The sequence below is a fragment of the Protopterus annectens genome, chromosome 3.part0 (assembly GCF_019279795.1).
Source record: "Protopterus annectens isolate FY-2018-M chromosome 3.part0, PAN1.0, whole genome shotgun sequence".
In the NCBI taxonomy this organism is placed as follows: Eukaryota; Metazoa; Chordata; order Ceratodontiformes; family Protopteridae; genus Protopterus; species Protopterus annectens.
This window is the reverse complement of record NC_056731.1, coordinates 174,669,448-174,692,884: the sequence shown is the minus strand read 5'-3', so window position 1 is coordinate 174,692,884 and position 23,437 is coordinate 174,669,448. Positions and strand designations below refer to the sequence as shown.

The 23,437-nt window shown below is 36.9% G+C and overlaps 1 long non-coding RNA gene across 1 annotated transcript; it reads left to right on the top strand.

The window, feature by feature from the left end:
- The first annotated feature begins 528 nt into the window (after positions 1-528).
- Positions 529-3,604, top strand: LOC122796303. Its single transcript, XR_006363958.1, has 2 exons — positions 529-3,225; positions 3,268-3,604. It is a non-coding gene; the product is annotated as an uncharacterized LOC122796303 (long non-coding RNA).
- Positions 3,605-23,437: the final 19,833 nt, after the last annotated feature.

Genomic DNA, 23,437 nt, shown 5'->3' with positions numbered 1-23,437 from the left:
ACTACACAAGTGCACCCTGAGTTTCTTTTTATCCAAACTGTTGATACAATTGTTTAATATTCCTAGGATATTTTTATAGTACTGAGGGAGGCTGGGAAGAGAAGGTTTACATATATGATGTTACTGATCGGTTGAATAATTTAGAAAGTAAGGTTCTTTTTTTATTTAACATTTTTCTGAATTTACCACAAAGTGTGTTAATATTTAAAGCATGCTCTAACATATTTAAGTTTATAGTAATATTCATTAGCTTGATTCAGTTTGCAATTTGTATATAACTGTTGAAGTTTACTAGGAGAATGTAGGTGAAAGTTGAAGAGTGTCATAGGAAGTTCTGACATCTTCCAGGTTGTCAGTAGTAGCCATTACTTTCATTTGTAGTCTGTATAATTGTTTCTGAAATTGTTGATTGGGCTTACAGGAGGTTATATGGTGAGTATGTGAGGTTAACGAAGGAAAAGTTGGAACTCTGGCACAGTGGATGACAAGGTGAATCTCTTCTTAGATATTAGTGATTTTAGGGTTTTGCAGTTTGAATCACATTTGTATTTATGCTTTTGGATGCATCATTCCAAGTGCTGAGTTTCTGTAATGGTATTATGTCTGTGTGTCTGTCTGCTGGCTTTGGAAAATGCTCACAGCTTTTTTTCTGCAGCTGCTATTCTAGCACTAGTTAGTACAGGATTTACATCTGATGTCATACAGTATGTGCAGTCTGAAATCTGGATTTCGCTTCATTTGCATGAGTCACAGTATAATTGCTAATAAACTCTCCCTCCATCCTTTTAAAAGTATCTTAAACTATTTTTTATTTGCTTCCCTGTTCTGTTTTGCTGGGTAATTCACTTCGCTGTCAGACTCATGTTGTCCCCATGACCTATTTGTTTTATCCACTCCATTCAACCTGAACCATTGTTTTGCTGTGATGAAAGGGTGTTGCTTTACCTCAGTTTCCCTTGTGGTATGGCATGTAAGGCCAGAGGTCTTTGGAGAAGGAAGTGCCACAGTCATTAAAGGTTGACAGCTCATAGAAGCCACTGTATTTTTCCAGTTAACTCCTCTCATCCTGTCCCTTGTATCAAGATCACTCCTAATAAGGAATTGCATACAGCAGGATACATAATACAATAAGCATTCTGGGAAAAAGGGTGCCTCCTGGCCTCATTCTCTATACAGATATATTTAATACACATTTCAAAATATATTATTATTAAAAAAAGCTTGGAAAAAGCAAATCTGTAAAATCTGTACACATGTGCTTTCCAGAGGAAAGTGAATTTCCCATTTAGATTATAATTAGAACTTTGGAAACACTTGTGTGATTCTTAAAGTTGTGTTGAGATATACTTCTAACACTAAGGCAGTATTATGTATGGGAGAAGTTATCTTTATTTTATTTTATGTTTGCACTTGGGTCAGGAGAGATCCCAAGGCATAGCTAACTGAATTTTGGTAAGTTAAGTCAGACAGCTGGGGCAGTGGCTAGGTAGACCTGAGATCACAAACATGTAGTGTGGGTGTCCTGGGAACACCTGTCCCATGCATCCATATGTGATGAGCTCCACTCTGTCATCTAGAAAGGGCTTCTCCCATATTCCTGGGGAAGTTGGTAATGTGACATCTGACTGGACCCTGTTCGAGACCTCAGTAGTTGATGTAGCAAAAAGAAGCTGTGACCAAAAGGTGGCCATCGCTTGTCATGTCAGTAACCATAAAGAGCTGCTGGTGGACATTAAAGGTACAGTAAACTGTAAGATTAAAAAAGGAGGGTTTCTGTGTAGTGCTACTGGGGTTCTCCTGATCTAACTAACGGGTACAAACATGCCCAGAAAGCAACAACTGCAACAGTGGCCAAAGTAGAAGCCCAGTTATGGGAAGAGTTTGTTGAGGTCATGGAGGATGACTTTCAGATGGCCTCAGAGGTTTTGGCATACTATCCAATGATTTGAGGGAAGAAAGAGAATGTTGCGGAGGATCTCTTCAACATGGGTGAAAAAATGTTTGTCTTGATTGGAAATATTGTTAGAAGGTGGAAGGGATTCTCCGAGAAATTCCTAAATCCAGTGCACACGCCTTCCTGTGAAGAGAAAGTGTTGGATATGGATGCAGCAATGGAATCCAGGTGGAACTGAATCATTTTGGCATTTGAGATCACTATAATGATGAAACATTTCCAGTATAATGAAGCTGCAGGAATGGATGAGATCCAGCAGGAAATGCTGGAGGTGTGGGATATTGTTTGAATGCCATGGTTAGCATCCCTTTTCATATGGAAGGCTTTTGAGATAGTACCTCCAAACTCTGAAACTCTGAGCACAGTGCAGTTTGAGAACAAACAGCAGTAGTTAAGAAAAACATTAAAACGGTACTGGCTCTTTTTTGTGACACTGTAGCCTCTGAAAAAGTGTAATACAGTTAAAGCAAGCTAAACATGTTGCATCAATCTGTAATGAGCAAGCAACCACAAGTAAATACCACAGTCAAGGGAGTAATAAACAGAAAACAAATGAGCAATACACCTTCACATATGTGAAGGAAAGCCATTATCACATGGCTCAGGAAATGTAGTAGTTTACAGATTGTCATAGAAACACTGTGTATCCAGCATATAATCCAGCAGAAATTTTCAGCCAACAGATGTCATGGTGCACAAACCTGTAACTTTTTAGCATGGTACCCTCTATAATGCCTCATAAATAACATGCAAAGTAAACAAAGTTGCAGAGTGCTTTGTTGATCTAGCTAGTCATAACTGATTGAGTATGACAGAAGGTTACTTCAATTATGTGTTATAATTTTGCTTTTTAAAAGTTCTGTAAATACCATATTTAGTTATTGTAAAGAGCAGTTCTGCCCAGATGGCAAGTTTTCCTCCAAACGAAGTGCTTTTCCTTCCATTTAATCTAACCCCAAGAATGTCAAATGCAGAGTAACCATGATTTGAGCACTATTTTATTTCTTTGCTGCATTAAACTGTTTCTCAGTTTTTTTGGCATATACTTGGCTTTTTATGAAACCTTGCATTATTTCCTCTTGTTTGTCATGTTATCTGTGGTGTTATGCGTGTACTTTGAATAAATAAGGGGTAGCTGCAGTTTAGACTTTTATAACATTAAGGAAAAAAGTTTATAATTAGTTAGGTCACTTATTCTATCTACAGGGTCAAAAAATCTTAAACCTAGGTCTAGGCTACAAATTCAGGCTTTTTTATGACTGTGTTATTAGGTAGACTACAAATTCAGGCTTTTTTTATGAGTGTGTTATTAGGTACAGGTGGTCAGCTTCATAATTCAGCTAGTAAATGTGGCTTGGGACTACAGTTCTCAGTATGAACACAAACACTGAATAAACTATTGACTCAAATCTAAAATTCAAAAGTATCTTAAAATGTCATTGTCTCTGCAGTTAGCAAACTCACCTTCAGTATAAGGAAGATTGTTGTGGGTTTTAGCCCCACCCTTTTAATGTAGATTCATATCTCTGTGTTGACATTTAAATCCAGAACTCTTGTGATGTCATCCTTTGGAGGAGACATTGAGAATACTTACCTACAACTGTTGATGGTAGCTCAGATAGATGTAAAAGAGCCCATGACACTTGCCAATAAAAAAATAGAGGGAAATTCCCCAGTTGTCTTTGTCAGAATTATATGTAGTCACATCGAGTCTCCCCTGAAAACAGGTTCTGAGACGTCCGACTAACACAGCCAACAAAAAATAAAGACAGTGATGTGTAAGACACAGGCAGTAAAAAAAAATTAAATGAAGTTATTGCAAAATACAAACTCAAACTTTTATAAGAGGCAGTCTAAAAGTAAGGGCATTGTAGTACCTTTATTATGTAATTGGAGAGATATGGCTACAGTGAATGTTCTCACATCAGCATGGTTCATAGGTAGGTACTAGGCTATCGTCCCAAGGGCCTACGTAAGCCTAGCCAGCAAGGTACCATAGCTTACGCCACCCAAGAAAGTTATTTTCCTGTGCCGGGGTGTATTTCCTATTTCCCATCCACTCATCAAGATTTTTCTTGAAGAGTGCTAATGAAGAACTTTGCTTGACATAGATGGGTAGCTTGTTCCAGAGTATAGGAAGTCTCTGGACAGGAATCTATCCCTCCAGCGTGTCCTGTTTATTGTGGTGACAAGGTTTAGGTCCCTAGAGCATGTAGCTTGGAGGGATTGGGATTTCTTTAGGTGTAGCATGTCCAACAGCTCTGGGTTTGACATAGTTTTATATGTTAGGCAGAGATCACCTCGGAGTAGGCGATATGCTACGGAGTAAAGCTGGAGTTTTTTGAGACGGTCAGTGTAGGGCATTTGTTTGAGGCCAATAATCCTCTTTGTGAGGTACTTCTGTGGCCTTTCTAGCTGCTGCAGAAGTCTTGTGAGGTACATTCCAAAAGGGGCATTGTACTCTATAATGGGTCTAATGAGTGATGAGTAGAGAGGAACAATGACCTCTTTTTTCCTGGATGATGGATGGTTCTACCCCTTAAAATTGCAACAGAGAGGCAAAACCTTTGCATTAAATTTTATCAACATGGCAACCCTTGTCCAATCATTGAGGTATAACAAATTTGAACATAACCCCTTGGCATGATATGAGGTCATTACCATCACAGAAAATGTCAATATAAGATGAAAAATGCTCCTTTTTGATTTTTTTTTTTTTTAGCTGAGGTTATCTTAAATTTGTACCCATCCAAGGTCAATATTATACACCGATGATAAAAGTAAAGTTTATATTTACTGAACTGAAACTCCTGAATGGTGATGGAGATGATTTTCAACTGGTGAATGTTAAGTGTAATTAGAGGTCATTGTGGTGAGGTTACAGTGATGTGTCTGTGCAATGGTAAGCAAGTTAAATGCAACTTCTAAACACAGAGCCGTAGCATAGCCATACCATTACATCTGGTCTGCTTCAACTTTATGAAGGCCGGAGAGATGGCCACTAGGAAAACTGAGGAGACAGACTAAGACATGGTTGAAGAGTAGAAGGTTGTTGTAAACGTGACCATTTCAGAATAGGAGAATTGGCCAGTAGTGTACTGCAGGGGTTGGTCTTGGATCCAGTGCACTTCAGTCTGTTCATTTCAGATGCATCTGAAGAAGAAGAAAATAATGTGCTTTTCAATGATCACACCAGCAGTCAGTGGAGCTGCAGAGGATGGGATGAAGTGTCTAAGGAAGGGCTCGCAAAGGCTGTCCAAGTTGGTAGATTGCAGCTCAGGTTCTACGCAGGCAAAGTAGAACACTGATTTCGCCTACAACAGTCCTGCTATGAGATATCACCTGGGGAGGGGAACGGATGGTGACGGAATAGGAAAGGATCGGGCCAGTGTAGATCATCATCAAATTGGGCCACCAACACCAAAGTGAGTGAGGTGTGGTCGAAGCAACTAGACTTATCTTAAAGGGATAAATTCCAGAAACCAAGAGATTGTGCACCTGTTCTATATGTCTTTTGTGCTGTAAGCAGTTCCGGAGGCCATAATGGGTGATGGGCATTGCAATGCTGCTGGAAGAGACATTAAACAGGATGGAGGGGAGATGGTATGACCAAAGATTAAATAAGGTGAGCAGAAAACAGGAAAACAAGAGAGAGACAGACAAAGACAATATGGGTCCAAGACATCATACTGGGATAATGTGAATGGGACCACCTTGAACAGAAAGAAGATGGAGGAGAAGAGCATAAACAACAAATATGGAGACTAGCTACACTGTCAAATGGGGAAAGTACTTCATTAAACAGATGGTTGCTGACCCATGGAATCAGCTACCCTAATGTATGAGGGAGAGAAAACTCGTGCAGGTATTGCAGAAGGCATGGAACTGGTAAAGAAAATGTGGGAGAGAGGGTTGAAAGGGGAATAGGATGTTAACACACCTAAATGTTTCCTCCTGCCATCAATAACTTTAGTATAATGTGATGTAGTAAAGATTAAAAAATTGCTTATAGGAGTGTGTGTGTGTGTGTGTGTGTGTGTGTGTGTGTGTGTGTGTGTGTGTGTGTGTGTGTGTGTGTGTGTGTGTGGGGTGATGGAGGTGTCACTTCCAGGATTTGTTCTCTTCCTTATGCTGTTGATTGGCAGGCTAAGATCTGACTCCCCCTTGACTCTGAATACAATAAGAGCAGGTGCTGGAAGACACTGAGTAAAACTACCTGTAACAGGTAACAACTGTTGCTGAGTTAGTGATGTAGTATGATGTCCAAAGCCAGTGAATAACCTTACATCTCACTTCAGCTGAATTAATGATACTCCGTTTTACACTCTTAAGTAATTGAGCTGTATGATTCCTGTAATCAGTGAATTAATAGTTTGACTATGCCGTAACTTGCTTATGTTGTTTTAAGTCAGCATCATTTATATTGTTTAAACTTTTGTTTCTTCCTGCACATGTACCTTGAACCTTGCAATGTCTAAAGTAAATCCTTTTGTGACCTTGTGTGTACCCAAGTTAATAAATCATAACATAAATAAACTCCATACCAAAGTAAACTATACATATTACCAGCATTAATGCAGGACAGATTTTTGAATTGTTGCCAAGTTTTCTCATTGAAACTGGAAGAGTGACTTTAAGCCCATTTCTGATAACGTAGCAAAACCATATCTATAAAAGTTCTTTTATTGCATTTTCTTAGTATGCACAATAAAAAAAAACATTGCTAGTTCTGAATGAACATTATTAAAAATAAAGTAATTGCATGTAACCTCCAGTGTAAAGCATTATGAGTTGTATATGCAGATGCACATGAAACAGTTTAATCTTGCTTAGCTTAACACAGGAATGCAGGACAAATATTAGTTTCATATTATGGTCACCAGTGTTCCAGGTGAATATAGTCATTTGTGTGCAATTAATGAATTTCAGTCAGTTGAAAAAAGGTTAATCTTGAATTAAATGAAAAGGTTTTTCTGCTACCCAGTGAAAGTTATGCTTTTTGACTTGGAAAAATTATACTGCATGAAAACAGGTTTGGTGAATGTCTACAAAAATTGAATTATGAACAGTCAAGTGTTTAGTACTTACAAGAATGCATATATGCTGTTCTTCAGAAGCAGACAGTGTTTTTGCTGAACACTCAGTAATTAAAATGTTAGTAAATATGTTCTTCATATAGTTTATTAGCTGTCGACATGCATACAGGAAGGTACCTGGTATGGCCTACGGGAAACATTGGTGTCACACTGAAACTTTATAATCCTGTATCACTTAACATACAGAGTAAGGAATCCCTCTGTAAGAAGTCTCCTTCATTGTTATTAACGTTGTTTATATAATTTCCCAAGACTGCACGTCTGCAGCAGGTGGCTTTTGCTTATGTCAACTAATGTGAGATTCCTTTCACATTCTATCTGGACTATTACTGTGTTGACTCAGATGAACAACAGTTTCAGAAATTTGCAGAAATGCATGTTCTTAATATAACAAAAGCCCAGTTCTAGTTATTTCTTCATAGCAGATTTCTGTGCACCGTATCCATAGCCTGTTGTCTCCCCCTTACATATTATTACTTCTTGGTACCTTAATTCATCTTGATTATTTGAAAGGGATTGTATTCTATATTAACATAATTACTGCTGCGGTGGTGGTGGTGCGGTAGTGTTGTCACCTCACAATTAGATGCTGTCCTTTTCGATTCTCAGCTAGAACGTCTTGTGTGTGGAGACATGCGTGAATGGGCGTACCTTCGTTGAAGGTTGTGCATCAGGGCTGGCAACTCGGCACGTAAAAATCTACTGCCAATCATTAGCGGACCGGAGTTCCGCTGTGGCGACCCCTAACCGGGAAAAGCCAAAAGACACAACAACAACTGCTGTTTGTATAAAGTAGTAGTGACTTACTCTAAACACTGCTATCTACCATATGAGTGTGCAGTAAAATATAGTTTCAGCCAAAGCATGTGTTTTCAAATAACAAATAATCCAGCAGTGTTTGTAACTGCTGCTTTGCAGTTCAAAGGAGAAAGGCAAATATTCACTGTTTGTGGAAAAAATAGTTTTTTTTAATGAGTAATGGTGATTATTATATTAATAAGGTATATCCACTGCTTGCATCATACAAACCATTTTTTGCTGCCAACTGTCCATGCTGGATCCTCTGACTACTTTTGTGTACGTTTACTGTGAAATGTTTACAGTTTGATATGAGAACCAATGCAATGTGCTGCAACTTACCTACCTGTCACATTATATTGCCCTGTTATGTTTGCCCATAATGGAGTTAGAACTTTCCATCTTGGCCACATGTGCATTCATAAAGTCGTACCTTTCACCTTTAGTGCTATCTTTACAGAAGTATCTAATTGTGATACTGATGTTCATAGGCCAAAAGGCATTTGAAGTATTAATGTATTATACATAATAAATCATTTTAAGTAATCAGTATAAACATCTGTAGCTGTATAAAGGAAATAATTTCTGTAGCACAGGATCCATACTGCTTCTTAGCTGTGTTCTTTTCATGTTGCCATCTCTAGCCGTTAAGGTTGAATCATCTCCTGGCAGATATCTAGGACATAAAACCTTGACACCAGCTCACACACTCAAGTTGTGGATGCTGGTACAGTAGGATATGGGAGAGAGTGGAACTGCACAGGTGGCCTCAGCCCGCTCATCTTGAGGAGGGGAAGAATGTGGTAGCTTGATCCACTGCACCACTGACCTTTGCAGGAGTGTTGAGGATTGCAGGCAGCAGCTACCAGGTAATCATGGTGCACATACTGCATGCAAACTATGTATGAATTACAGAGGAATGTGTAGGCATATGTCGCAGCCTCCCAGAGCACTGGATATTTGTCATGCCACTGGTTGCTGCAGGGATGGAATTAGGTAGGGGCAGGGGCCCAAATGATTGTCAGGCTGCCCCCCTCCACAAAACTGATTCCAGAGGGAAATGCATGGGATGATGAGGATCTCGGCCTGAATGAGGAACAAATAGGCCATGGCGATCACATTCTGCTTGTGGAGCAAATAGGCCTGCCCCCCACCCCATCAGATGCTGGAAGATGAGTCATTAGGCAAATTGTGTGAGGTACAAAAGAAAGTTAAAAGGGTCTGCTTAAGTTAGCAGACACAGGCAAACACTGTTCAAGAAGAAATTAATCTGAATCCCCAAACAGTACAAAGTTAGGATGTGCAGCAAGTAGAAAGTAATTCCAGGAAAGAAAGATATAGTTTTGGATAAATGTATTTAGGTATAAAAGATTGATACAGTGAAGGTACTTTGCACTTTCTGGATTTCAGTAATCTGTCCAATAGTTCCTTTTTCATCCCAGCCGTCTGACTCCCATCATTCCTTACTCATTCCAGCAGTCTCACTCCCATCATTCCCTGTTCATTCCATCAGTCTCACTCCCATCATTCCCTGTTCATTCCATCAGTCTCACTCCCATCATTCCCTGTTCATTCCATCAGTCTCACTCCCATCATTCCGTGTTCATTCCAGCAGTCTCATTCTCATCATGCCTTACTCATCCCAGCAGTTTCATATGCCTAACATCAGAAGATGGAAGGGGATCTGAGTTTGTCTTTGCTTAACATACCTTTATTTAACCATTTTTGGAAGTCCTGATGGCGTCATTAAGAAGTTGCATCAGTGGTTATGTGCCCTATGCTGTAGCTTGATATTATAATTGATAAGTTGAAAAACAGTGTGTGTGTTAAAGTGAAAATTATGCCTGACCTTTCCCTAACTTTAATGCATTGAATCAGGATAGTGCTCCCTCACTAAGATACCAAGTGCAGATAATGAGAAAAAAGTTAGGTGGACAAGAGTTGGTGAATAACTGTGAAAAAGTACAACTTAGCTCTTTCTACATGATTTCTTATAAAATGGTTAAATGTTTTCTGTAAATATAATGTGAAATGTTAATTGACATTGAGTGATTCCATGATAGTAAATGGCATTTTAAAAATGTATCTCCTGTTATGCCAGGCTTCTGTCTGAATGAAAATTGCACTCTTTCCCTTAAGCTTCAGAGGGATTATTTAACCTTTTCCCCAAGACAGCTGAGAAACTGGATTCCAGTAAAAATATATCAATATATTCATAGACTACAGTAGAGATTTGTGGTATGTGCTGAAAACTACATACAGTGCTAGGTGAATATTTTTTTTGTTTCTGTTCAGTCCCGGTTACCTGGCAGTCTGCCAGGAATGTTGATTTCTGCCTCTGTGAGTTTGCACTATTGCCTGTCTGTTTAGTACTAGGATTGCTGCCGGCATGTGTGAGTGGGCAGAAACAACAGCTACAGTTCAAGGCACAAGGATTCTGTTGTAGCTAATACAAAACTAAAACCTGAAAGAATAAAAAGGTAATACTAAAACTGTTGTAACTGCTGCGTATAGATTGGAGTTTTTATGCCTTTTCTGTGATGTTTCAGAGCCTCTAAACCTCAAGAAAGTAGATGTTTATTAAATTATAGCAGATTTTTTTTTATAAATTCTGTATTGTGTTTTGTTTCTGTTGCTCTGCATTATTGATTTTTTATGGAATGTGGAAACAAAATAAATGTGCAAAATGTTTTCTTTTTCTCTTTATTGGAGAACAATAAAAAAATCTTTGAGTAAAAAAATAAATGTTACATTTCAAAATTCACTGCCTTGGTATTCATTTCACCTGCAGTAATATTGAAAATAGAAAATGTATTTGCATTTGAGTAGTTGTTACCCCCAGAAACCAAGTGATGGTAACATGTTCAAGTAAGAGGTCTGACACTGAGTGCAGAGCATTAAGTCTACAAGCTGTTAAAAGGCTGCATCCTGTAATCCAGGGTTTGAATCTCTGACCTTCCATATGCATACTGTGCACGTCTAAGCTTGCCCACTGAAAGGACAGTGCTAAGAGGCACTTTGGTTAGGCTTTTCAATGACTTCCTAGACTGAATGTACGAGCATAAGCAAATGCCGCATTAAGTTGCTGAACCATGGACTCATCCAGTCTTAAGTATTACTTTTAGGAACTCAAATAAATGTAAGATAAAGGCCTCTATGAAACAAATTGTTTGAATATGCTATGTTTGGAAATTAGTTACCACAAAGAATAAATAAGCTATCACATCTGACAATAACAGCATCACTGTGAATCACATACACTGTGGTATATTTAACTCCTTGGAACCATACACACACAAACACACACACACAATGCAAAAGATTGCACACCTTGGTTCCAGACAGTTTTACAGGTTAAGCCTAGCTTGGCTCTGTGGGTCACAAGCCACCATTCACCTACTGACAAAAACTCTCCACCCCCACGCTGGCTTAGCTCTAGGGTGAAGTTCCAGTATCCCTGTTTCTGGCAAGGTTCTCTCTCTCTCTCTCTCTCTCTTTTTTTTTTTTTAACTGGATGATCTTAGATGGGCACATTTTGTGTTTGTTTGTCTCTTCCTCAGATTTGTCAGGGTTGACTCTCCCAGGCATGCAAAGTGCAGACAGTACAATTCTAAGGCTCACAGTGACATGTAACCCTTCCACCATAACAGTGCACTTCCTACCACTTGATGGCAGTGCTGTGTGGTGACAGTGTAAGAAAAGTACAAGGAAATAATAACACACATTAATTTGTATAAGGAATAATGTATTATACTGTTTCACATGGATGGCTACTCTTTGAGAAGGGTGAGAAGTCTCATTGAAGGCATTGGAAGTTCCTTTTCAAAATTATATATTATTATTATTATGTGATTAGAAAGTTATGATTGTTGAGGTAGCCAGTAAAATATTATTCTCATGTGGCACACTTGCTTTTCAGTTGGAAAGTACTAGCTGAATCATTTGTGATTGTTATTGTATTGTTTTTCACAGTGTGGACTGACTGACAGTCTAACAAATTTTCTTTGTTGCAGGAATGCTCACATTTTGGAACATTTTGGCCCATTAAGATAGATTTAGACTGCAAGCCACCACTCACACCTCTTTTCATTGTTCTTGTGAGTGCACTGTTTATTTTTACAAAGTGTATATCTGAACAGTTCATACTTGAGAAGAATTGTCATAAGTTTAAGCACTCATTTTTAAGTGTGCTAAAGAAATGATGTGTTATTTTTATAATTTAACTAGAGATTTTTTTATGGATGCACATGAAATATTTAGGAGATTTATTATATTGATTATAATATCATGTGTCACTTGGGAGAAGTGTAGCATGGTGCCAATGAAACAGTCTTTTGGTACCATGACTACAATAAACTTTTCCGCTTCTGCAGAGTTAATTGTGACTCAAACCAGTGGGACTAGGTATTGATAGAAGGTACTCTGTTATGCCTTTTAACTTGCAACATCTTTTTAGGTACATGTGGCACCAACAAGAATGCTTGAACTTAAAAAGAAAAGTAGTGGTTCAAAATCTTTAAAGGACTCTATCTCATGCTTCAAAATACACATCTAAAATACGTGAACATGATTGACAAACCAACACTGGATTCTTAGCCTCAGTTTAAAACAGATTTTTAATATAAATCAAAAATGTTGGTTTCCTCAGTGCAACGGTTTCAAAACACTTTCATGAAATTGTCTGTTAAATGACATTTTAGTCATGCTAATAATACAGGTCCTGCAAACCAAGCCATTAAGGCTTGCACGTTTTCAAGCATAAAATATCTATATTGCACTATGTTGCATCATTTATTTTGATCATAACACATTTTCTTCAAATGAGGGCTGAATGTCCACCACTTTTCCATTGCAGATGATATAACATTTGTTATGTTGTTGCTGAGTGTCATACACCACTCATACAGTTCTTTAGCAGCAACAACTTACATCACATGATGCACACAACCACTGGTCAGGTTTCCTGTAGCAATATAAGATACAGTGATGGAATAATGCAGTTTGATATTTTTGCCCCTACATGTCACATGTACAGATTTCTGAATGCAAAAACAGAATTTGTAATGCATTTGGTGCTGATGTAAGGTACAGGACCAGACCACTGTCTCAGGAAATCAGTGTCTGCTAGTAATGCTGGCAGCTCAGATATGAGTAGCAGTTTGGGAAAAGGAATACCAATGAATAGACAGAAATGAGTGCCATTGTCCCAAATGGGGCAGGGTATTTCTCTTTCTCGTGGACTGCATTAGATCTTGCATAAGCAATGAGCAGGCAGCATACTACAGTGAGTATAGACTTGTGTAATAAACAGGATCCAGCCTGTCTGTCTGAACCATGGCACTTCCACTTCTGTGATGAAGTGCTGAAGGAACTGGAAAAGGAAATGTCCCAAGGTCAATAGTATGATGTCATCTCTCATCACCATACAAGCCCATGTTAAGGCAAATGAATGCCACAGGGTGGAGGGTGTGCTCTATGCAGAGGAACAAAGTCAGATTGTTAGTTTGGCTTCTGCAGGGCTGAATGCAACAAATAGCACCAAAAAGTATTATAGATGGGGAGAAGTCATATTAGGTTCTGCAACCAAACCACTGCAGTTTTTAACCATGTCCACACAGTATGTAATACAATGATACTGTCTCTATACTGCAGATGTAACACATACTTAATCCAGACAAAAAGCAATGTATTATACAATGCAATGCATTCTTCTGCCATTGCACAGTATCACAAATAAGCAACACTGAGGATGCCACATTAGGAAATTGTGCAACATCTCTTGATGTTGTTTCATTTGCATATATTTTCATCTCATCTGTTTCAAGATAGTGTGGTTAACATACACTAGAGGAGTAGAGCACATTGTGCTGGTAATGTGTACATCTGTTAAGAAAGGATAGAGGATGATGCAAGTGTCACTAAATGTCCTAGAAATCTAATCTGATATTTCCTCACAGTTGAGATTGGCTGCTACACCCACCCAGACTATGAACAGTGGTTTTCTAAATCTTTCTGAATGCTAAGTGCATATATGCATATGTGTGTCTGTGACCATCTTTATATCCATGTAGTCACTCATTATGGCTTCGTGATAAGATCTCTGCCTTTCATGTCTTCGCTTCAATCCTGAGCACTTGCTGCTGTCTTTGTGATTTTCGTATTGTCTCCAAGTGTCAGTTTTCACTCATTATGTTGGTTTCCTCCCACCTTCTAAAAACGTATAGGTTGATTAGCTGTATTTAACTGTAATGCATATATATATATATATATATATATATATATATATATACATGTATTTTTTTTAGTCTGCAGAACATTTACCTGGTTAACACACAGAAAAAAAAGAAATTAAATTATGCATACGTATTAACCCGCGGTGGTGGTGCTACGGTAGCGTTGTCACCTCACAGTAAGATGCTGTCTGGTTCAATTCTCAGCTAGAGCATCTTCTGCGTGGAGACATGCGTGAATGGGCTTACCTTCGTTAATGGTTGTGCATCAGGCCTGGCAAGCCAGTACATAAAAATCAACTGCCAATCATTAGCGGACCGGAGTTCCACTGTCGCGACCCCTAACCGGGAAAAGCCGAAAGACACAAACATTCTCCAAGTACCTACAAAAGTTTGCTCTTAACTTAAACATCTTTATACATTAATAATGATAATTTTATTAGTAAAATAATTATTATAGCCAGAGTCCCACAGTGACACAAAAATGTATCACATTGCAGTGCGGACCACCAGTGTTTGAAGTATATACTACCTAAAAACACAATGGGCAGAAAATTGCAATTGAACTGAATAGGAATTCTTTGCCACAGTGCCTTGCAAAAGTTGAAGTCCACCCCAAAAAATCTTTGGGACAAGTAGTGGAACATTCTTTCATGCTTTTTTGACATTGTCCAGAAATGTGGGCTTTGTAAAAGGAAGACTCCGAACCTATCTATTGTCCACCAAGTGAAAATAATCAAATAGTGGTAAAAAATTAAGGCTTCTGGTACAAATAAATTATAATTTTTTTTTTCTTGGCAGAGTCAAGATTTTTCCAAGTCAGAAAAGACATTTTCAATCCATTAGAATTGTTTTGCAAAAAGATACAATGTAACTGAACTGATTGAATCATGCAGTTTGAAGTAACAATGGTGCCACACTCTGTGGCCACTTATAGTTATGAGTGAAGATATCTGAAGAGGGTTTATGTAGTGGATAATAGTAGTGGATAACTGTTCAAGAAACATCTCCAAGAACATCTGAAAATTCATTGGCTTTGTCCCTGTTCTAAACCTGACTAAATCCTACTTTTTCCCCCTTAATGCTCTTCTTTCTATACCCCTTCCTTCTGGCCTTTGTCCCCTCTACAGCTTTAATCAATAGAATCTAACTTTATTCTAGTCCTCGTGTTTTTCTTTCTTCTGCTTTTCTCTCTTTCTCTTTCTCTGACTTACAAATCATTACTTTAGAATTCTGAGTGTTCTTGTACTCGATTGTATTTCTAACCTTTGCATAGACTGTGAGATATTATTCATAGACACAATTTTTACTTTTATATTGTATTTTAAACCTTGCATAGACTGCAAGCTATTATTCATAGAAACAATTTTTATTCTCTCAAAACATTTTTAATCTCTTTGTATTTGAATTGTCATTTTTAATTATTGTAATTTTTTTGTAATTTATTAATGCTTGGAGCTTATCTCCCTGGGCCTCTACTGAAAATGGACATGTATCCAGCTAGACTAGCCCAGCCACCAAATGTAAAATAAATAAATAAAAAATAAATAATTCTGTGTCTTTTGAGGGCTTAGGGGGATTATGCTATATGATGGCTGCACTGCCGCTACCAGATTGTTACCTTGTTATGGTGAAGAGGTGTGTACGTCTCAGTAAAGGTATAAGCTACACCATATAGGGTCACCTGAGGCATACATGTCATGGCAGAGCGATCAGAATAAATACACTTCACTGGAAAAGGTAATGGTAATCTACACCAGTACTGTCTTCCAAGGAAACCAAAGGAATAAAAGCAACCAGAAAGATTGTGAAATGACACTGGAAGATGAGATCCTTGGGTCTGAAGGTGCCAAGAATACAGCTGGGGAACAGCAGAGGACAAGCACAAGTAGTGCTATGTAGTATGATGCAAGTTGATCAAAATTAAAAGGATGTCCATTTGATGACACCTCAGAGGCAAATGACAGTCTGGTATTCTAAATAACTATGCACTCCTGGAACTTAGATGTGGTTAAAAATGAGATGACAAGAAAAAAAGACTTGATATCTTACATATTAGTAAAGTAAAAACAAATGGAATGGCTCATTTTACATCAGATAATCATCAGATCTACTGCTGACAATGATTTTGCAGAAGAAATGAAGCAGTCTTGATCATCAAGAAATGGCGTTAAAACCAATGCTCAGTTACAAACCATAAAAAGGGTAAAATGATCTTACCCAGACTCCAAAGCAAGTCATTCAACTTTACAGTGATACAGGTTTATGGCCCATACTACAGATGCCAAAGAAGTGGGCATCAAGCAGTTTCATGAGAATCTGCAGCACCTTAGAGGCAAATCTCCAAAGGAAAATGTTACTTTCTTCAGAGTTGATTGGAATACTAAAGTTGGGAGTCAGTGAATAACTGGTATGATGGCCAAGTTTGGCCTTGTTGTACAAAATGAAGTAGGACATAGCCAAAAAGAATTCTGCCTGTGTAATATGCAAACAGACTTAATGTAAGAGACAACTTTACATGTCTGTATCACCAGATGGCCAGTACCAAAAACAGAGTAACTATATACTTTGTAGTCAGAAATGGAAGAGTTGGGTACAGTCCTCCAAACCAAGACCTGGTACCGACAGTGGCTCAGACCACCAAGTTCTCATTGCAATGTTTAGAATCAAATTAGAAATCAAGAAAAACCTCCAGGCCAGCTAAATAAAAACTCAAGAGTATTCTGTATGAATATGTAGTTGAGTAAAGAAAAGATTAAAAGTATTAAACCTGGTAAATGAGTGTCTATTAGACTATCGACAAAAGTTTGTGATATCATCCAGGTGTCAGCAAAAAAAAGTATTTCAAATAGAAGTTAAAATTGTAGTCTGTGGAGATTTTAGAAGTAGTGTGGGAAAATAGAAGATCAAAAGACAATGGTGATGAATAAAAATATGTCAAACTGTGTGCAGGTCCAGAGATAATGATGCATATTTAAATAAGCAGTACAAACAACTGAAAGAAGGTAATAAAATGATAAAAACCAAGAGTTCTCTTAAGGAAGATTGGTGATATTAAGGGACACTTCGATAAAAGATGAACATGGGAAGGAAGTAGTAAAAGCAGGTGATATGAGGAGGGAGGTGGCAGGCATAAAAGCTGAATGTCAAACTCGTAGAACTAATACCATTTAATAACAGAGATAAATGCTTTTGTCTTATAAAATCCAAAAGACTTCATCAGATAAAATGCATTTGAACACAGCTGTTTTTAATGACACCAAAATCACGACTATTAAATCTAAATTTAATCTTTTCAAATAAGTGCTACTCACAATTAAAACAAGTCATACAACTATAACACATTACGTTAAAATACTGTTGTACAAATAACAATACTCTAAAAACTTCTCCAATAAAGATTCAATTAATTCTGAACACAGTGTTAAAGAACTGTACATAAAAAATGAATAAATAAATAAATATTGCAACTTACTTCAAAGAATGTTGTGTACTATCTCATATGCATCTTAAGTTTTAAGAGGCAAGTACCCCGGCCAACTTACAGTTTTTTAAATATAATTACCGATACAATTCTCTTTTCTCTAATTATAGAGGCCAATGGCCACCTCTAGGGTTTGGTGCCACCCTCTCTAACACTGTAAATTTAAATTCATGTCCTGAATTCTCACTGTTATGTTTAAATAATGCATCTGTTACTTTTTGTCTCCTGATCCCATACGAATGTTCATAGATTCTGTTTTTCTGTTTTCACTCTGTATTTCCTATATAGAAGGCATACATTTGACAAAATGCTATATAAACTATACCACTGATGTTGCAATTATATCGGCCCTATATTTTAAAGGGATGGTTGTTAACTACAAAGGATTCCCCTTTTAATAAACTTACAGAACTTACATCATCCACACTTACTCATGTTAAAATGTATAGACATACATTTATCTTCAGTAATTTTAAATATGTTCTTAAAATTTGTTGCTTTTCTGTACACAATCATTGGTCTATCCCCCACCTTATTTTTTATTGACTGATCATCATTAATTATGGTCCAATTCTTCTGTATAACCCAACTGATCATACCACTATCCATATTATAAGTAGGAATGAAAGAGTTCTTATAATCCTTATTTCTACTGTTAATCAATCTGTGATCCTCTCCAATGGAACTCATGTTGTCATTATAACTGACTAAAATAGAAATGAAATAATTATTTCTTTTTGTAATAACTTCATTCATGAGATTATCTACAAAGGTACCTGTATATCCTCTCTTAATAAGCATTCTGTTCAATAATTCACATTCTTCTAAAGAATCTTCATTCAGAAAGACCATACATGCTGCACATATGAACTGGCCTTTTACCAAAGCCCTCTTCTGAGTCATTGGGTTGGAACTTGTATAATGCAAAAACGCATGCTATAAGATAATGTATATAGTTTCCCCCACCTCATGTGTGAATCTCAAGAAATAAGTAGTGCTGTTCAATAGTCCAAGAACACTGATATTGTTCCTTTTCCATCTCTCCACACAAAATCATCAAGGTACCTTCCATATAATTCACACGAGCTAATAAAATCACTGTTGAATAAAAATATATATTCCCATTAAATCATGACAATATTTACAAAGAGAGATCGACAAGCGACACCCATTGCCACACCTTTCTCTTGTGTAAAATATTGATCTTCAAAAATATAAAGTTGTTCTTTAATACTATTTCTAACATTTCTTCATATACGTTAATTTTATCCTGTGGCACCTTACTTCAGAATAGGTAAACAGTAAACCACTGAAGTCTGGTGTCATGCGGAATCACTGTGACTAAATCTTTCCCATCAGCTGTTAAACAAACAAAAGCATCATTATATTCAAGATGTTTCCATTTATCCAAAAATCCCATGAGTCCTTACAAATGTGGGACTCGTACATAAATTTCCAACTTTCCATTTAAAAACTTAGCAAAAGTGGAAGTTATTGATCCATGGGTGTCAACAATAGGATGTATCCGGGGATTATTCAAATTTTGGCAAACCAAAAATGGTTGGTATCATGGGGCTTAACACACTCAAATACTTAAATTCTTTGACACTGAGTGGTTGCTCCATCAGCATAACATTTAACTGCATTTGTATTTTCGTATAGGCAATGTTTAACTCATTTTATAGACTTGTCAATATGCGTCTTCAAATAAGATCTTCTATATTCTGTCATTGTATTCAAACTTATCCATTATAACCAGCCCACCCCCTATCAGGTTTCATAAGTCTAATATTATTAGTTTTAATCAGGTTAAGCAGTTTACTTTCTTTTTTTAGTAATATAACCATAAAGGCATTTTTCGTTACTTAATCTATGCCTCAAATCAAGCTGACATACTTTTTAAAAAAAGTTGTAATACTGGGTGGAGTGGGGGATTACAAATGATAGAAACCTGTAAATTAGGTACTGTAGGGGAAGCTTCATTAAACAAGAGGCTACAATTTAGTTTCCTGACAAACAATTTAATGTCCATCATAATGTCAGCAATATTAGCACTTTTTGTTGGCACAAGTGATAGTCCCTTAGCAAACAAGTCTACATACTGTAAATCAAGCTGACAAGAACTAAAATTGTAAACTTTAAAGTCACCTGATGTATATTAGTCACAATGGTCCATAGCCCAGTGTATTTGTTGCAAACAAGTCTACATACTGTGAATCAAGCTGACAAGAACTAAAATTGTAAACTTTAAAGTCACCTGATGTATATTAGTCACAATGGTCCATAACCCAGTGTATTTGTTGCAATGCCATTTCATTCTCCTCAAATCCCAATTCTGCCAATCTGATAGGAAGGAGGGGCCATATTCCGATCTGTCCATTGGTTTCTCTGATTTATTTGTTTTTCTTTTATACATTCTGAGCAGAGCAGTGGTAGGAATTCCAAAGGATCAATGAAATATTCTTTATTAGTTTTCACTCTAAATTATTAACATTTGAGTAACAGTCAGTCTGGTTATTTCTCATGTACTTTTTGCCCCACATTTGTGATTCAGAGAAGGAGGAGTTTTTAGAGTATACTTATTTGTACAACTGTGTTTTAACGTAATGTGTTATAGTTTCCTGACTTGTTTTTATTGTGAGTAGCACTTTAAAAATTTCAAAAAGTTGAATTTAGATTTAATAGTCATGTGATTTTGGTGTCTTTAAAAACAGCTGTGTTCAAATGTATTTTCTCTTCTGAAGTATTTTGGATTTTATAAGACAAAAGCAGTTATCTCTGTTATTAAACAATAATAGTTCTATGAGTTTCATGTTCAGCTTTTGTGTTTTTCACAGTTTATTTCTATATTCATTGGAGGTTGCAGGCATACACTGAAGAACCTTAACATCAACGACAAATATGACTGGATTTTCCAGAGAGTGAAGTTAGGTGGATCTTAGAAAGCCTTGCTGGAATCCTGGCTAAATTGTTTAGAATCTTGCAAAATTAATCTGTTACAGTGTTAATTTGTCATCAGCTCTGGAAAACACAGCAGAAGCAATTGGACTGAAAGGAGCCATTTTTTATCAGAACACCCCACCCCCCCAAAAAAAAGGGCAGTGCTAAAGAGTGCTCAAAATACTGAACATTTGCACTTGTTTCAAATTCTAGAAAGATAATGCTTATGATCCTGCAAGCTAGACTTAAGCAGTATACAGACTGAGAACTGCCAGATGTACCAGTTAGTTTAGAAGAGACAAAGGCACCAAACATCAAATTGCTAACATCTACTATATCCAAATAACCTTTTCTTGAGGCACAACACGACAATAAGAAGCTTGACCTTTTATTAAACACACTGAACTAAAGAACAAAAACAATAAAACATAACTGGATGTTTTATTGTTTTTGTTCTTTAGTTCAGTGTGTTTAATAAAAGGTCAAGCTTCTTATTGTCGTGTAGTGCCTCAAGAAATGGTTATTTGGATTTTGAAACTACATTTTGCTCTAGGCATTTTACCCTTTGTGGTTGATTCGTTTTGCTTAACATCTGCTATATAATAGAAAAAGCAAGTGAGTTTCAGGATTTTTTTTTTTTTTTTACTTCTGCCTTATTGACTATGCTAAAACTTTTGACTTAATAGATCACAACAAACTGTGGCAAGTTCTTATAGAAAATGGGATACTGGATCGCATTACTTGCCTCCAGAGGAATCTGTATGCAAATCAAGAAACAACACTTGAAGTTGAATGTGGAATGTTTCAAGGATGGGAGAAGTACAACAAGGCTGTCCATTGTCACCCTACTTACTTCATTTCTGTGTTGAATGTATTGTCAATCATCTTATGTATCTTTAATATGATGATGAGGCTGGGTGTTCATTTAAGTAGTTTATCACACACAAATGTATCAGGATGGAGAACAGTAACATTAAACTTAAATGAACTAACTGACTAGTACAAACATACATGGTTACACCTCAGCTGCTCACTGAAAAATGGCACTCTTGCTTGCACCTGCTCAGTACTTGTATGCATGAGCTCAATGACTGGAATAGCTCTTAAAGGAACTTGCACACTGATCTACATTCTCCCTCTTTGACTAGTAGGTCATGCAAATAAACAATGACAATCATATGAGCATGCAAATTATACAGATATATATAAATAATCTTGTCCAGGTTGCTGTGTATTTAGGATTAGTTCTTGAGAAATGACCTGGCCTCATAATGTAATAACTAGAACTGGGTTTAGCAACAGGGACAGTCACTGGGGAATGTTCTTCTTAAGGACTTTCGGGGATAGTTTCAGGAACAGGAACAGACAATGAAATGTTCTCTGGAAAAGGAACATTGGACAAATCACTCTGAGAATTAGAATCTTTGTTCCAAGTCAAAAATGTTGCAGCACTCCTCAGACATCAGTAGTAAATGTTTCCAATTCTGCCTGAATTCCATGCCTTGTAACTCAATAATATACGATCTCAGTTCTTCACACAAACATTTCACAAGTCCTATTCAGTCAAATCCTTTTGCTGTCTGCATCCTCACTATCTCTCCTTCTTTCGTGGATTCAGAGCCTTGCTGGTTTTATCATACTAGGACTTTTGGGACAAACTCTTCTTTAAGAGTTGAGCTTTTACTGCTTTGTTGTTTTTAGCACTTGGAACCAACAAATTCTTACTGATTGGCAGTGTGGTTCTGGTTGGTCTCGACATTAACCTCTGGGCAGGTGAACCAAGAATTATAATTGTAATTCCAAGTTCATCATTTATTTGGCTAAGTGCACAGGGTGTTTCGCATTCTACGTGGGTAAAACAGAAAGAAGATTTTGGGATAGGATTTATGAACATCAATATGCAATAACCCACAGTAAGATGGATAATGCCTTGGCAAAGCATGTTCATAGTAATGTTACTCATAAATTCATATATTTAGTGATTGATAATTTCACACAGGACTGCAGAGGTGGACCAAGTTCTTTTAGATTGGAAGAGTTAGAGCTACTCTGGCAGTTGAAATTAAATGCCTTTAATCATCCTAGCTTAAACGAAGCATGGTCTATTATGAGTATATTGAAACTCAAAAACTTGCACAGATAGTTTATTTTCACTTTTATATTTTGTATTTTTATCCATCCCTATGTACTTGTGGTAACTTGTATAAATGACAATTTCTATTGGGCTATTGTATTTGATTTTGAGTTAGGTTTTAGTATGTTTATAATTTTTATATAGAACGTTTTCTTTAAAACTGGTATCCAAGACTTGAATTAACATAATTGTTTAATTCTCAATTTGGATGTTGGTTTCTCGCACTTTTATGTATCTTTGTATTTAAGGACTAGTTCATAGATTGTATAGCGCTTCTGATGAAGTTTGCTTTTCAAACAAATGAAAAGCGCTTTAAGTTCTCTCTGTTGATTTTTATTAAATATAGTTATAGTCTACTTGCCGTTTAGTCTTTTTGTGTTATTGAACCAAGAAGATTGTCACAAGGTATGTTTCTGAGATTTAGGACTGATGATAAACTGATGACTTGTAAACTGTGCACCATTGTCAGGAATGGGTTTGTGTGGACTACCATGGACAAAAAATGTCTCTTCAATTTAATAATGATAGAACTGGACGTGAAATTAGGAAGTAGGTCAATCTCGAACCAATATGAATAAGAGTCTACTAATACCAAGTAATGTTGACCATTCCATTTGAAAATGTCTGTAGCTACTGTCGACCAAGGTAGTTCAGAAATCTGGCTTAGCTGAAGTGGTTATTTTTGTTGATGCGGTTTAGTGCTATTACAAACAGAAAAAGCTAAAAGTCCTTTCTCAATATCCTTTGACATAGAAGGGATAAATACTAGTCTTCTTGCCCTTCTTTTGGTAGAATCAGTTC